The sequence below is a fragment of the Lissotriton helveticus genome, chromosome 6, assembly GCF_964261635.1.
Source record: "Lissotriton helveticus chromosome 6, aLisHel1.1, whole genome shotgun sequence".
NCBI lineage: Eukaryota > Metazoa > Chordata > Amphibia > Caudata > Salamandridae > Lissotriton > Lissotriton helveticus.
The window spans coordinates 1912412263-1912429603 of record NC_136067.1 but is presented as its reverse complement, the minus strand read 5'-3'; positions in this window follow the sequence as shown (position 1 = coordinate 1912429603).

The following is a 17341-nucleotide window of genomic DNA, read 5'->3' as shown; positions in this document are numbered from 1 at the left end:
TCTTTTTGCTTGCTTAATTTCTCGCTGTTTGGCTTCCTTTCGCCAAAGGCGGAAAGAGTCAAACATTGCCGGCCGGGCTTTCTTCTTAAATAGCGCAACTTCCAAATTATGTAAAATATTTAATTCGAAACTACCATGTTGGGGCCATCGTAAAACACCATCTTTCCTTGTATAGTGGACCCACACTTCATTATAAGTGATAGGACCCACTCCGTGTTTTGAATAGAGATCATAAGTTGGAGTTCCAACCGGAGGTATCGGACACGAATCCTCCAATCGGTAATCCCTGTTACAACCACAACTAAACATTTCCTAATTTTGCTAAGACCAGGCATTTTATAGCTTACTAATCTAGCTTCAAACTTCAAGGGGTTATCAACTATCGATACACTCGTAAATATACGAGCCCCTCGGCTTCGATTATTGCAACAACCGAATCAAAACCAAGAACCAAAACAAAATCGTGGTAGTGACCCACTTATACTTAACCAAAATATCTGTCATGCCACCGTCTATCGTCTCGCTTTACAAAGGATCAATCAAGGGTCCAAGACAGGGCGACAGTCAGGGCAGCAGTCCTTCGTAGCCGTTGGATAGCGGGAAGCCTCACAGAAAAGACCTTCGGTCCACGTCGACATGCAGGGGTCAATGAAGTGGCGGCCTTCTTCCTGAATTTCCTCACGTGGCTCCTCACGATCCTCAGGCTTGGACCGGTACCGCTGAAGTTGCCCCACCATTGGGCGCCAACTGAAGAACCGGGTTTTAGAACCCAGCGGCGCCAGGGACACGCCCAAAGTCTTCGGGTTCTCCTGTCTTGGCAAACAGAGACACGGAATACTTCTAGGTGGCGTCAGAGATCAAATTTATTAGCTGCAGCTAGTAACAGTAAACCAAGCAAATACAACACGGTGTACAACTCAGGAAACTGTTCAATTTTCATAGAGCAAGACATCGCTTTTTATACACCATATTCTCATTATAAATGTACACCCACTGCGCAAAATTCTGACCAATAGGACACATTTTCTAACTGAGTATCACATTAACAAAAACCCAATTTACAGTAACCCAACCCAAAAGTTAATTATTAGTACTGTCCCAAATTCAATTTTTGCAAGCCGGACAAACCCATAGTTGAAAGCACTACCCATGTAATGAAAAGTCGTAAGGAAAGAACCAATTCAGATGCTGATTAGGATAAGATATGTGCAAGAAAACTAAAAGTTAACGATATCCTGAACATTGATTGGCAATTTTAGACAAGAATCAAACCAAGGGAAATTGGCCTCGCGAAGGGTCAGTTTCAGGTGAAGAGGTCAGCGTCCTGCAGTTCACTCACAAGTCAGAAAAGGGCCTGTTAATGCATACATGAACAATGACGCCCATGCAACTTTGTTCGTTCGGTTACCTCCACGGCCTACGTGAGGGCAACACAAAAATGGCGTCTAGAACAACTCAAACAAAATGGAGTCTGGTTCGAAATCACGGAACCTCAGACCTCCTTTTGCCATTACGTAGGCAATGACCTAAACTCACGTCAATCGGAATCTAGGTCTATATCTATTCTCATCAGGTCATCAAGGTGTTGCTGTAACATCATCTTATTATCCTTCGCTTCTCTCGGGACTGGTCTTCTCACACAGATCGTAGCACAAAGACTACAAATGACGGGACCACACTGGATGCATAAGCAACACGAGAAAAGGATTGCTAAAGCCATACCAAGAAACATCAGAATCTTCCATCCCTATTTGGACAGCAGTTCCCAAAACCATTCTATCAACGACCAGTTCCCTTTGTCTACATATATAGACTCAGCGGACTTATGTAACCTCAAGATGGCTTGGTACATTGTCGGGGCGTTATCTGGTATGAAAACACAGCAACTAGACCCGATCAATTTACATACCCCACCTCTATCTGCAAGTATAATATCTAAAACAAAGCGGTTCTGTAATGTCATGAGGCGATCCGCCTGAAGCTCAGCTGTAATATTGCTAAGGGCACCTGCAGTCTCATTTATAGTGGCCTCGGCCACTCTCGTAAGCTGACGAATATTTCTACTATTAGCCATAGGACCCCAAAAGGGCAGAGAACCCTTAAAGAAGTCCCCAACTTCTTGTGCGACAGTATCTTTCGCATCGATAACACCTCTACCATATCTTGTCTTATGGTAATTGAAAGCGGCAGTGTACGTAGGGGGAAGCAAAAACGCCACATAACATGTGCCTGAAAAATCAGAAGGCAACCATGTATATGCTCTGTCGTAACAAACAAAATATGTGCCTTTAGCTGGCACGAACAGTGGAGATTTCTGGGATGTATAGACATAGGTGTGAACATACACACTCTTACCAAGCTGAGCTCTCGGATTCTGACCATTACCTTGCAGACAAAAATGAACTCGGTGGGGTACAATCCAAATAGGAGGAGACCTTTTCTGTATCTCCTTTTCTGTCAGGCTAATGCTATATCTCGTCTTGTTCCAACCAACATATGCTCGTACCTCATCTTTAGGGATAGCATTATACGCATCAATATCTCTGATCATATCTACTATTCCTCGTATCAAGGCATTATTACTCACATTATCTTTGACGGAACGTACAGGAGATGCTTCATTCGCATAGATAAACATTGCTTTGAGTGCCCATACTGACCCATTAAGCGAAAAAGGCAAAACCAAATATGGCATTCCCTTATCTGTCGTATGTGGCATAAGACCACGAACCCAACAATTCATGGTATTTACGACTAGCTGATGCTGATGCAACATCTGTATGAACGAATTGTTCACAAATTCTGATCTCCGTGTCTGTTCATGTTCAGGCAACGTATAAAATTCATGTGGAGAAACAGTAGGAAAAGAAAGAGTAGGTTGGGAGGTAGATGTAATCGTCTGTTGTGTGACATAGAAAATCCAACCCACACAAGCTAACGTAATATTCAAAAGTATTAGAAAACACAATATTAAAAAACATTTTTTACGAATCAATGTACACATTTTCGCTCTGAAATCGACTCTCTTATCACTCTTATCAAACTCAAAAGACTCCATCCTCTAACGTGCTACTCACGGCTATTACCTTCTTCACTTAAGTGTGCGTCAAGATCGTACTAACGACCCTGAACCACAGACCTTATGTCAATTTGTGGCTCACGCCTTAAGGCTGTACCGCGACCCTGCAGCTGAGTCCGGATGGTGACTCAAAAAAGAAAAAAGTAAAAATGTCTCTTGATCTGACAAGGTGTAATTCACTATATAAAAAAATTCAGATTTTATTTGTCCATGAGAACAGTCTTTCTTGATCTCAAATTGTAGCGCTCTTTTCCAGGCACAGTCTGTTCTTGGAAAAGGACTTCCGGATTCGTAGTGTCAAGTCTCAAAGGCAAAGGTACAGCAGCTTGCAGAATGTCATCATCCTCGCGTTATGACTGAGTCCATGTCAAATGTGCATCACTAAAAGGTACAAATCTAGGAATCCTTTCACATTCGGAATCAGCTATTCCATCCTTCACCCACTTATCATACGGTAAAGGCAAAGGAACTTTTTTAGTATGGGTGACATGCACCCAATTTTTTTTACCAGCTACTCTAACAGCAGTTCTAGTGACCAATAACACCAAATGCGGTCCAGTCCATCTCGGTTCCAATTTTTTGGATCGTTGGAAATTCTTGATTAAGACGTACTCTCCAGGTTGAATCGTATGGCCTGGATCTGCAGTAGCTGTCGGCAAACTGTCATAGACCTGTTGGTGGAGAATACTTAATTTAGCAGTCAAGTCATGTAAGTAATCCACCAACATAGGGTACTCAATCTCGCTGTACATTTTAGGACGAGGCACACCCCAAACATTCGCTGGACGACCAAAAACTATTTCGTATGGGCTAAGTATCACACGAGAATGCACTGTCGTCCTTGTTGACAAAAGAGCCAACGGCAAGGCATCTGGCCATGTAAGACCAGTGCTCGCTTGTACCTTAGCTATTTTCAGCTTCAAGGTACCATTATAGCACTCGACAAGTCCAGCAGACTGGGGGTGATTCGCAGCATGAAATTTCTGATTTATTCCCAAACCAGCACACACTGTCTTCATAACTTGGCCCACAAATTCACTTCCATTGTCGCTCCATACAATTCTCGGCAATCCGTATCTAGGGAAATACTCCTTGAGCAAAACCTTGGCTGTAGACAAGGCAGTATTATCCTTTAGGGGGTAGGCCTCTATCCATCTGGAAAAGGCGCAAACAACCACAAGGACATACTTCAAATTGTTGCATCTCTCCATGTGAATGTAATCTAGCTGTATCACTTCAAACGGATACGTTGGAGTAGCAAAATGACCAGCTGGAGTTGGAGTTCCCTTTCCAGGATTGTACTTCAAACAAATAATGCAATGTTTCACCACATTCTCAGCACATTTCGGAATTCCAGCATTCTGCCATACTGGAGCCAACAACTTGCATATTCCCTTCGAACTAATGTGAGCCATTCCATGAGCCAGAATAACCACTGGGAGCACATACGCGTCAGGCAACAACCATCGCTGGTGCTCTGACAACTCAACCCAACAACCTGTCGAATCCAACATACCCGTACTTTCTCTCCACGTACTCACTTCTTTTTCCGTAGCTTCAGCCTGAATTGACTTCACACTTTCTATTGTGTCTTCACACATTCCACCAGCCATAACCCAATTAGCAGGGCCTGCAACATACATACGGGTCATCATGTCTTTCGCCGTTTCCTTCGCAACTTCATCCGCAAACGCATTTCCTCGACCTACATCCTCCACAACTTTCTTATGCGCACTACACTTCACAAATGCAATCTGCTTTGGGAGAGTAAGTGATTCCAAAAGTTCATTCACTAACTGCCCATGCTGAATTTTCGCACCATGAGAAGTAAGGAATCCTCTTTCTCTCCACAAACGTCCAAAACTATGGGCAACACCAAACGCATACTGGCTAGCAGTATAGAAATTCAATCGCTTTTCCTCTGACAACACACACGTTCTAGTCAATGCAATCAACTCTGCTGCTTGCGCAGAATTCTGTGCTATGCGTGCTGTTTCAACAACTGTATGTAAAGTTGTGACAGCATATGCCGCAGTCGTCTCAGCATTCGGAAGCTTGAAACACGAACCATCTACCCATAAGGTACCATCAACATTCGTGAGAGGAGTATCTTTTAAATCAACTCTAGCCTTCGTTTCCTCCTCTGTCCGAAGAAAGCAATCATGCTGTTCTTGAGCATCTCTGTCTACAGAAATCGGCAACAACGTAGCTGGATTCAACACATTACATCTCTTAATGTGAACATGGCTAGCCAAAAGAGTCAACTCATATCCTGACAGACGTGCACTAGTAAGGTGCTGAGTCTTGGTTCTGTTCAATAAAGTATCCACTGCATGTGGGACCATCACAATCAACGTATTAACCAATACCAAACCAGCAGACTGTCGGATAGAAACAGCCGCTGCCGCTGTAGCTCTCAGACAACTCGGCAACGCTTTAGCTACCGGATCTAACGTAGCTGAAAAATACGCACATGGGCGCTGCTTGTCTCCAAATTGTTGAGTCAATACTGACAATGCACAACCTTCTCTCTCGTGAACATACAACGTGAAAGGCTTACTGTAGTCCGGAGTACCCAATACCAGAGCCGAACATAATGCATCACGTAATTCAGAAAAACTTTTCTGGCAATCATCAGACCAAGGGGGAGGATACGGAGTATCTTTAAGAGTCAGCACCAACAAAGGTTTCGCTAGCAAGGAAAAATTGGGGATCCATTGCCTACAATACGAGGTGAAACCTAAAAAGGCACGCACTTCTCTCTGTGTGGATGGTACAGTCATTTGCGCAATTGCTTGAATTCGTTCTGGGGTCAACCTTCTTCCCTCCTTCGACAAGAGATGACCAAAGTAGGTTACTTCTTGTCGGCAATACTGTAACTTTGAAGGTGACACTTTATGATGAAGGTCAGACAAATGTCGTAACAAAGAAAGAGTAGCCTCTTTACAAATCTCTTCGTCGTCAACAGTAATCAACAGATCATCAACGTATTGAATAAGAGTAGCACCAGAAGGCAATACAAAATCATCAAGCTGAGTTTTCAACGCCTGACTATAGATGGAGGGACTTTCACAATAACCTTGGGAAGCTCTCTTAAACCGGACGCTTCGACCTCCTAATGAGAAGCCGAAAATATTTCTACTCTCCTCAACAATTGGAATGCTAAAGAAAGCATTCTTCAGGTCGATAACAGAAAACCAGGCTGCCGAAGCAGGAATCAGAGTCAACAAAGCAGTGATATCAGGGACAACAGGAAACTGTGGCACAACAATCTTATTCACTTCTCGAAGATCGATCACAAACCAATACACAGGTGGCTGAGAAGCATCAGTACGCTTTAGGACAGGCAAAACAGGACTGTTACACACATTACCTCTCGTTTCTTAAATTACACCATTCTCAACCAAATCATAAATAATTGCTAAAAGAGCACTCTCGCCATCGCTCGATATTTTATATTGGGGAATACGAGGTAGCCTAGCATTCGACTTAAGGGTAACAACATCAGGCGTGGCCAAGCAGCATGGCAGACAGGACGTGAGCTTCACCAGCTCCGTCCGAGGACCCACTGAATCCTGCCTAAAAGATCCTTGCTGGACCCTCCAAAGGGGAGCTGATGGTCCGGATCCTCTCCTGCCTCGTCTGGGACCCCCACATTGCCGAGAGAGCTTCCGGTGCCCCGGAAAACGCCGCCGGAGATCGAAGCGGAGCTCTGAGGGCTCCGCCTGGTTCTACGCGAGACCGCGGACTGGGCCTGCGCGAGGGAATAGCGGTGCGTGCGGCCCGCTCGGGGAAGGCGTTCCCCTGCTCCGGGGCTGATCGCGTCCATGGCTGAGCCCCCGATTGTTGGAGGTAGTGGCGAGCGTCCGGAGCGACTAGTGGACAGCTGATCTGGGGTCCGGTGACTCCCGCTGACCCGTGTGAGGGGTTGAAGCACCCGCCCCTCCCCCCACCGATCCTCTACTGTGCCGTAGCTCCCGGTTGTGGAGCGCAGCCCCGGGTGAGTGCTTCCCTGGTCCCTGGGACCCTGCAGGACTGTTGAGGGGCTGAGGCGGTGCGATCACCTGGGCTCGTCGCTAGTCTTCCCGGAACTGTTGGCCTTTGGGGCACGTCCCCGCACTGAGTGCCGGTGCGGCCTGCGCGGGCTGCCCCTCTTGGTCTCTCTGCAGCTGTGGGGATTGCGGCCTCCGTCCCTTCCCCGGGACAGTGAACTACAGAGGCCCTTTCACGTGGAGCCTGCAGTCGCGCTGGGACCTGCGGCGACCTGGGGTGCTGACCTCCGGGGGACGTGGGCGGCCTGGAGCCCCCCCCCTGGTATACACGCCATTTTGCCCGGGGGCTGGGCGGCCTCCTTCCTACATAGCAGCGGAGTACAGACTGTGATACCCCCGGCCCACAGTGCGCCTTGCCCCTAGAGACTCGAAGATTGTTCTGTTGCTCCTGGAAGGTGAGGGGGCTCGTCCGGGGTGCCCTGGTTGGCGGGGGATCCGGTTGGTTAGCTGCCCTCGACCTGATCGCCGGGGATCATCCCGCCTGGCCCAGTGGGTGCATCGTGAATTGCTGGTTGCCATTGTTTTCCCTTTTTCTCGTGGTGGGAGTCACCGCTTGGACCGAGTCTACCTGACGCCGCCTGCTGAGCTGTCCCTTCTCCTGGTCCCCCCGTCTTTGCTCTGTCGCTGGGCTCTGTACCTGTCCGGTGGGACCCGGCGGGACCTGGCTGAGACGTTTCGAGGGGGCTCCCGATCTACCCCCCGTGATGGCGGCCCGCAAGGATAGGACTGCGAAATCCTCTCAACCCAACACCATTGTGCAGTATACCACCCCAAGGCTGCCATCGCAGAGGATCACACGGCAGACAGGACCGGAGGATGGGGGGGATGACCCGCATGAGCCTTCCCGGGCAGAGATCCTGAAGGCTATTCAGGGATCCCATTCTGCCTTGGAGAGGCAGATCGAGACCGTGTCTATAGATGTAAACCTCATCCGGACGGATCTCCGAAAGGTGGCGGACAAGGTTTCAGAAGCGGAGGGCAACATCGCGCAATTACAGACTGAAGTGGCTTCCTTGCAAAAATCGGTCACACTCCTGACGTCCACTACCCGTGCACTGGAGAGAAGAGCTGAGGATGCGGAAGGCAGGTCCCGTCGGAGTAACATCAGGGTCCTGGGCGTCCCGGAACGCCTGGAGGCGGGAAACGCTGAACGCTTCTTGGAGACGTGGATCCGTACCCAGCTGTGCCCGACCGGCCTGTTCAGTGTCTTTGTTATTGAGAGGGCACACAGGGCCCTGGTCCCCCCCCCCCCCCACGCCCGGGCGAGCCCCCTAGAGCCCTCATTGCAAAGATCCTGAACTATAAAGATCGTGACTGTATTCTACGAGGGAAATGGAGTCCATCACCATTGAAAATAGCCGTGTTTCCATCTATCCTGACTATACTCAACAGGTGCAGGAACAACGGAAGTCCTACCTGGGAGTGAAGCAGAAGCTCCGGGACATGAAGCTCCAATACATGCTCCTTTACCCAGCCAAACTCAAGGTGCTCTCCCAGGGACGCGCTCACTTCTTCGAGTCCCCGGCGGAGGTGTGGGAGCGGCTCGAGATACGAGGAGACGACCTACCCCCTGGTGAGCGGGGCGGCCCCCGCGAGACCTGGGGGACCCGGCCCTAGAGGCGCCGGCGAGGCAGAGGGAGACGCAGATCTAGATCTCGGGGTTCTGCCGAGCCTCGGATTACCGTGGGAGAGGATGGAGTGCTCCGCGTGGGAACATCGTCAGCGGGAGCCGCCTCGGAGTCCCCTGAAGCACCTGCACCGGGTGAGATCCTGGTCCCGTATACCTTGCAGGAAACTTTGCCGGATGCGCACTCCGCTGATCCGGTGATACCGGAAACTGCCCTCTCTGAACCACGACTTGAGTGAGCACTGATATGAGGTACTGTCTTGTTAAAACATTGTTCTCCTCGCGGTTGGGTGGGCCTTCCTTCCTGGATCTTGTCAGACCAATGCTGTCTCTACCTGGTGCTGGGAACCCTGGTTGGCTGACTGAAGCGGAGGACTGATGCCCCGTTGGGCGGGGTGATGTGATGCGGGGTGATGTGATGTGGGGTCCAAGAGTTTATGGCGAACCGTCGCCCAGCATTGGAACTGTCTTTCATGGCCGTTCCCGGAGACTGTCCTGGAACATTGGGTCCTCGGGGAGTTGGGGGGGAGGGTGGGTGGTTCTGGTTGGTTGTGTGTGAGTGTGGGGTGCGTGGGTTGTATGGGGTGATTGTGCACGTCCTGGCACTGGCAGGGGAAGGGCGGGGTAGCATTTTTGGTTGTTGCTGTCTGTTGGACTTGGCCTTTTCCCCCAAAATTTTTTCGCTTTTGACCCCCTTATCTAGATTGTCTCCCCCATGGGATTAAACCTGTATAGGCCATGAGTGGTGTGAGACACCTTGTGAAAAATGTAATTACCTGAAGTAATGTGAGCACTTGTAAAATCCCCCATTTTAAAACTGCACCTGATTGAAATGTATTGTATTTAAAATGGATGCCATGGCCCTGGGTTTTGCCACTGGACTGATATAGGTCAGCGGTCTAGATAATATTACCCAGCTACCCCTAGCTTTTGGAGGGAAAGCCTGGCACCCAGGGTGCTCACCCCCTCCCCTAGAACCAGTTTAGGCTAGATGTGCCAACATTCTAGAAGGTCCTGGCACTGCCTGGGAGGAGGGTATAAATAGGGAGAAGTGTCACCAGAGAGTCAGTCAGCGCTGGGACAAAGAAGAGAGGGGTCCTGCTGTGAGGTGCTACCGCCACATGGGCCTGTGAGCTGGGCCCTGCACCCCTATAACCCCCCCCTCTGCTGTCCCCATGGGCCCCTGACAAGGGAGGGCCCCTATCCAGGTCACTGACGCTATTTGACCGGGTACCACGCCAACGCTGAGGGAAAAGAGGTGCCCAGAAGAGGAGGAATGCTGTGGGCTTGAACCCCCCCAGGAGGTGAGGAGTGTGCCCCTGGGGCTGGCTGTGGAACTGTTCGCCCCCCTCTCCGTGAGGCGAGCCTGTCAGACGCTGTTTGGGGAGGTTGGTGCCCCCAGGAAGCTGTGGCCCCTTTGGAAGTGCTGCTGCGGCATTACCTTAAGCGTTGGACTGGGAGGAGCTGCGTGTCCTTAGAAGCCCTGGACTGCCTACCCAGCGCTGTGGGAAGAAAAGCGCGTTGTTCTGAGGGCCTGCTGTGTTCCCCCTAGGAAGCGCTATAATCTGGAAGCGCTAATCTGCCCCAGAACTGCAGTGTGGGCGCAAGGAGCAGTGCGCTGTGAATAGCGCTGTGGTTTGAGGAGTAGTGCGTGGTGGAAAACGCTGTTTCCTGAGGAGACTGTGGCAAGGAGCAGTGCGCTGTAAATAGCGCCATTCTCCTGAGGAGAATCATGCTGGAGGAGCCTACCCTCGCGTCAGCGCGCTGTCTGCTATATAAATAATTAATTTAAAAAGGGAGCCTACCCCTTATCCTTGACACGCGCTGCGTGGCAGCGCCGGAATCCGCCGCCGCCGTGAGGAGACCCCCCTTGCTGGGGTGTGCAACGTTGCGGCGGCCCCCGATGTGAGGAGAGGGCCGCCGGAGTAGAGAAAGGGCTGCGCTGGGCCCGAGAAGCCAGCCTCGACCTGCCCATGTGACGGGGGCGTCCGGCCGCGTCATTGGCCCGCCCCCGCCAACGCCGCGCAGGGATTGGTCGCCTGCCCGGGCGGCCGGGAAGACAGGAGGAAGCGGAAGAATAGCCCCGGGTCCCCGTGAGGGAGGGAGGACCCGGGTGAAGCTTCGGTGCAGGGCTCCCGTGGTCAGGAGGGAGCCCTGTGAAGGACGACCGGAGCGGGAGGCCACCCCGCCGGTCTGTGCCCTACGCGAGGGGCCGGTAATGGTAGGCGGGGCCGGGGCGCATTGCCGGTGTCAGCCCGCCTCCCGACCTGTGGGAAAGCAGGGAGAGGGCCCGGACGGAGCCCGCAAAGGAGGATCCAGAATATCCCCGCTGGGGAGGAAGTGCCCTGAGGGCTGCTGCAAGTCCTGCGGCTGGTTGCTAGGCCCCAGAGGAGGGGCCTCGAGGCACATTGTCGGTGCCTGTCCTTCACCCTGCATCTGGTGAGAGTCCCAGAGGACCCCTGGGAGCCGGAGCCCAGAGGTGGTGTAGCGGGGCCCCGTGGAGTCAAGGGAACCCCGTGGGGGACAGAGGAGACCGGGCCAGCCTGGAAGACCAGGAGGGAGGGGCCTCGTGGCACCTTCTTGGTGCCTGCGCTTCCCAGGGTGAAGCTTCGTGCCTGCTGAGGTCCCTAAACAACAGAGAGTCGTGGAGCAGCCGGTGAGTGGGGCCATATACGGACTGTGTGGGGTGGTGGAGAAGGCAACGGGGCACAAAGTCGGTGCTCGCCCCCTCCATATCTTCTTCTGTTGGACACCGGGACTGGCCATGTTGGCTTTGAAGGTATCCTATGCTTAGTTCCTGGGCCCCATGGGTTATTGTCCCCTTAAGATGACCCCGGGAAGAAGTTTATGCCAATGCACTGCCTGTTGTCTGTGTTGAAGGTAGCGGAGTAGAGGAGTCCTGTTCCCCCTAGTTACCTTTGATGCCTAGTGTGTATACCTAAGGTTTCATTTAATGCAAGGTGACTACTTACCTGATGAAACGGTTATCTTCATGGCCTAATGTGGTGTTACCGGTTGCTATTGCTATTAATGGCCCTGGAAGAGTTCAAGCATCACAAGCTCCGCCTGATGTCTTATGCCCTTTGATTGCAGGTGTCCTGCCCCATGATTTAGGCCTATGCCTGTTGTCACGTAAGATGGGTAATGTTCTTCCGTCAAGAGACGCTGATGGAGGGCGTTCTGCATAATGTCGGTCTATAGGTTGGCCTGTCATGTAATACTAGGTCCCTGGTTGCATCCCATGCTGAATTGTTACAGGTGTTCCTGTCTATTATGTGCCATGATGCTATAATGTTTTCCCTTACAGGGGTTGGGTTGGTGTTGTCACGCATGAGGTGTACTTACGCTAATGTTGCAACTTACAATTTCAGCCAACCCCCTAAGGATGAGAGCCTGAGTTGGCCCCGCCAGATTGGCCCCAGGTCTACTTTTATTTAATCACAACCTTTCTTTATTACAGCATGGACTTTGGACTCAACCCCTTTTTGTCCCATGTAAATAATTCCCTATAAAGTACTTGGCTCTGGTGCCAGTTGGCACCTTGTTGTGACTACCACTATTCTATTTCTTTTTACCTTGCAGATTGGAGACATAACTAAATTTAATCTTTTTCCAACCAAAGGTGGTGTCGTGACTCTTTTGTAGTGTGATTGGTGAGTCGTCTGTGTGTGCTGCGTAAATGCTTCACATGTCTTCGAAGTTTGGCCTGCCCGCTTGATGCCATGCTACCCCCTTTGAGACTTGGGCAACCCCCATTTCCAACATTTGGTGGCAGAGCGGTGGGATAGGACTTGTGTTGCGCAGTACCACAGCGGCCACGGGTTACACTGCAAATAGAGCTTTGGATGTAATCCGAGCCTTGTTGTGGGGATTATTGTTGTTTGCTAAATTGCTTCCTCCTAAAAGTGTTTGACAATTGTGTCCCCTTGTTCCACTGGGAGGGTGTGTCCCGGGTGTACCTCGCCACGATGGGGTTGATTTACCAGGAAGTGGAACTGATGGAGTACACCGAACAGGAGGTGATAGACTTCCTCCTGGAAAGAGGGATACCCCCAGTAGGGAACATTAGGAGGAATTTGTTTCTCTATGAGGCCCTCAAGAGGGGAGAGCCCTTAGAGATTGATGGGGACTTGTCTGACTACCCCCCCGAAGTTTTGAAGGGTCAGTGGGTTAGAGACCAGAGAGAGGGCTCCCCATCCAGAACCCTGGGAGGTAATTGCTCCGATGAGGAGGAGGAAGAGTCTAGCAGGGCAGAGACGCCAGTAGCTGTGGAGGACACCGAAGATAGGGAGTCTCGCACTGGGTCCAGTCCCGGGGGCACTGCCCCATCCCTTTCACTGTCCCCAGAAGAGTGGGTAGATAGGAGAGAAGTAAGGGAGCATCAGCTGGCGCTGGCAAAGCTCAGGCATGCCGAGGGCTTAGCGCAGCTGAGGGTAGAAGAGCAGCGACTAGAGACTGAAAAAGTCCTAGCGCTGGAGAGGATGGCGGAGGCGGAGTGGGCCTTCGCCAGAGAGAGATCAGCTCAGGTGGGTAGGTTGTCCCCTGAGAGTGGTTTTAGGAGTCTGGATTCACCGAAGAGGGTGGGATCCAGTGGTGGCAGCGAGTGTAGGTCCAGTGCAAGGAGTCCCACTCCCGAAGCCCAAGAGACTGTGCCTGATTCCCCGGAAGAGGAGGACGGGTTAGTGTTTAGGGGCAGGGGAAAGCTGTTCCATCAGTCCTGGGGAGAGTTTGAGGAGGAGTGTTGGACTGTACTGGAGGATTGGGTGGTGAGGAGAGCAGTGGAGGATTGGGAAGGGCTGTGCCATGCCGTTATCCGGGAGCACATGCTGAGGAGTTGTTTCCCCAGACTGCGTCACCATCTGTTGCAGTGCGGGTTCTCAGACCCCAGGGAACTTGCACGGGAGGCAGACCTCTGGGTAAGTGCCAGAGCGTCTGGGAAGGCTGAGGGAAGTGATCCTGAAGGGAGTGAGACGGGGAGGTGTCCCGAGATGCCCCAGCTGTGGTCACCGGGCCTGGAGTGTTCTTTAAGAGAACCCCAGGTTGGGAGACTAGGCTGTCCCGATGTGTCATCCAGCGGAAGGGATCCCCTCATGTCAGGAGGACCCGGAGCATCAATAATTGGAGCTCCAGTGGTTCGGGGGTCTGACCAGTCACAGGGTTTAGATCCTGGACTGGGGTTCCAGGTTAAGGGGTTGCCTGACCTGGAGGGTGGGGTACCTGTAATTCAGGTCCCTACCAATTTGACTCCCAGGGGTACTACTCCCAGTGGGAGGGTGCGGAACTCTGGGAGGGGGTGCAGAGGGAGGAAGGTCTCTTCTCTGTCACCAGCTCAGCCACAGGGCGCAGATCCTGGGTTGGGTGGCCAGGGACAGGGGTTGCCTGCCCTGGTGGGAGGGACCTCTGTAACCAGAGTCCCCCCAGAAGTGACTCCCAGGGGTACTTCTCCGGGTAGGAGGGTGCGGAACTCTGGGAGGGGGTGCAGGGAGAGGGAGGACTCGCCCCTGTCACCAGTTCAGCCTGTGGGTTTCGACTCCAGGTTGGGGAGAGAGTTGTGTGAGGGTGTCCCCAGGCGTAGGAGATGGAGGAACCCTTGGAGGAGAAGTAAGGGGAGGAGAGCCTCGCCCCTAAGGGCTGGTCAGTCTGAGGGTGTAGACCCCAGGTGGGTGGACCAGTGGCAGTTTGGAGAGAAGAGAGTGGTCCAAGGGAATTACAAGCCTGAGGCTAGAGCCTCCCACTCTAGGAAGGAGAAACATCCCACTAGGGAACACCAGTGGGGTGGTTTTGTTGGTGAAGGGAGGGTTGCGAAAGAGAACCATTGGGTTCCAGAGTGGAGGAGAGACTGCAGGTGCTCCTGTAGTTGCAGGCCTGCGTCCACCTTTTTCCGCCCCAAGCAGGGAAGCCCATCAAGGCATTGATCAGTCTACCCTGGCTTTTGGCTGGGGGGGAGTCGTGTTGGACTTGGCCTTTTCCCCCCAAAAGTTTTCGCTTTTGACCCCCTTATCTAGATTGTCTCCCCCATGGGATTAAACCTGTATAGGCCATGAGTGGTGTGAGACACCTTGTGAAAAATGTAATTACCTGAAGTAATGTGAGCACTTGTAAAATCCCCCATTTTAAAACTGCACCTGATTGAAATGTATTGTATTTAAAATGGATGCCATGGCCCTGGGTTTTGCCACTGGACTGATATAGGTCAGCGGTCTAGATAATATTACCCAGCTACCCCTAGCTTTTGGAGGGAAAGCCTGGCACCCAGGGTGCTCACCCCCTCCCCTAGAACCAGTTTAGGCTAGATGTGCCAACATTCTAGAAGGTCCTGGCACTGCCTGGGAGGAGGGTATAAATAGGGAGAAGTGTCACCAGAGAGTCAGTCAGCGCTGGGACAAAGAAGAGAGGGGTCCTGCTGTGAGGTGCTACCGCCACATGGGCCTGTGAGCTGGGCCCTGCACCCCTATAACCCCCCCCTCTGCTGTCCCCATGGGCCCCTGACAAGGGAGGGCCCCTATCCAGGTCACTGACGCTATTTGACCGGGTACCACGCCAACGCTGAGGGAAAAGAGGTGCCCAGAAGAGGAGGAATGCTGTGGGCTTGAACCCCCCCAGGAGGTGAGGAGTGTGCCCCTGGGGCTGGCTGTGGAACTGTTCGCCCCCCTCTCCGTGAGGCGAGCCTGTCAGACGCTGTTTGGGGAGGTTGGTGCCCCCAGGAAGCTGTGGCCCCTTTGGAAGTGCTGCTGCGGCATTACCTTAAGCGTTGGACTGGGAGGAGCTGCGTGTCCTTAGAAGCCCTGGACTGCCTACCCAGCGCTGTGGGAAGAAAAGCGCGTTGTTCTGAGGGCCTGCTGTGTTCCCCCTAGGAAGCGCTATAATCTGGAAGCGCTAATCTGCCCCAGAACTGCCGTGTGGGCGCAAGGAGCAGTGCGCTGTGAATAGCGCTGTGGTTTGAGGAGTAGTGCGTGGTGGAAAACGCTGTTTCCTGAGGAGACTGTGGCAAGGAGCAGTGCGCTGTAAATAGCGCCATTCTCCTGAGGAGAATCATGCTGGAGGAGCCTACCCTCGCGTCAGCGCGCTGTCTGCTATATAAATAATTAATTTAAAAAGGGAGCCTACCCCTTGTCCTTGCCACGCGCTGCGTGGCAGCGCCGGAATCCGCCGCCGCCGTGAGGAGACCCCCCTTGCTGGGGTGTGCAACGTTGCGGCGGCCCCCGATGTGAGGAGAGGGCCGCCGGAGTAGAGAAAGGGCTGCGCTGGGCCCGAGAAGCCAGCCTCGACCTGCCCATGTGACGGGGGCGTCCGGCCGCGTCATTGGCCAGCCCCCGCCAACGCCGCGCAGGGATTGGTCGCCTGCCCGGGCGGCCGGGAAGACAGGAGGAAGCGGAAGAATAGCCCCGGGTCCCCGTGAGGGAGGGAGGACCCGGGTGAAGCTTCGGTGCAGGGCTCCCGTGGTCAGGAGGGAGCCCTGTGAAGGACGACCGGAGCGGGAGGCCACCCCGCCGGTCTGTGCCCTATGCGAGGGGCCGGTAATGGTAGGCGGGGCCGGGGCGCATTGCCGGTGTCAGCCCGCCTCCCGACCTGTGGGAAAGCAGGGAGAGGGCCCGGACGGAGCCCGCAAAGGAGGATCCAGAATATCCCCGCTGGGGAGGAAGTGCCCTGAGGGCTGCTGCAAGTCCTGCGGCTGGTTGCTAGGCCCCAGAGGAGGGGCCTCGAGGCACATTGTCGGTGCCTGTCCTTCACCCTGCATCTGGTGAGAGTCCCAGAGGACCCCTGGGAGCCGGAGCCCAGAGGTGGTGTAGCGGGGCCCCGTGGAGTCAAGGGAACCCCGTGGGGGACAGAGGAGACCGGGCCAGCCTGGAAGGCCAGGAGGGAGGGGCCTCGTGGCACCTTCTTGGTGCCTGCGCTTCCCAGGGTGAAGCTTCGTGCCTGCTGAGGTCCCTAAACAACAGAGAGTCGTGGAGCAGCCGGTGAGTGGGGCCATATACGGACTGTGTGGGGTGGTGGAGAAGGCAACGGGGCACAAAGTCGGTGCTCGCCCCCTCCATATCTTCTTCTGTTGGACACCGGGACTGGCCATGTTGGCTTTGAAGGTATCCTATGCTTAGTTCCTGGGCCCCATGGGTTATTGTCCCCTTAAGATGACCCCGGGAAGAAGTTTATGCCAATGCACTGCCTGTTGTCTGTGTTGAAGGTAGCGGAGTAGAGGAGTCCTGTTCCCCCTAGTTACCTTTGATGCCTAGTGTGTATACCTAAGGTTTCATTTAATGCAAGGTGACTACTTACCTGATGAAACGGTTATCTTCATGGCCTAATGTGGTGTTACCGGTTGCTATTGCTATTAATGGCCCTGGAAGAGTTCAAGCATCACAAGCTCCGCCTGATGTCTTATGCCCTTTGATTGCAGGTGTCCTGCCCCATGATTTAGGCCTATGCCTGTCGTCACGTAAGATGGGTAATGTTCTTCCGTCAAGAGACGCTGATGAAGGGCGTTCTGCATAATGTCGGTCTATAGGTTGGCCTGTCATGTAATACTAGGTCCCTGGTTGCATCCCATGCTGAATTGTTACAGGTGTTCCTGTCTATTATGTGCCA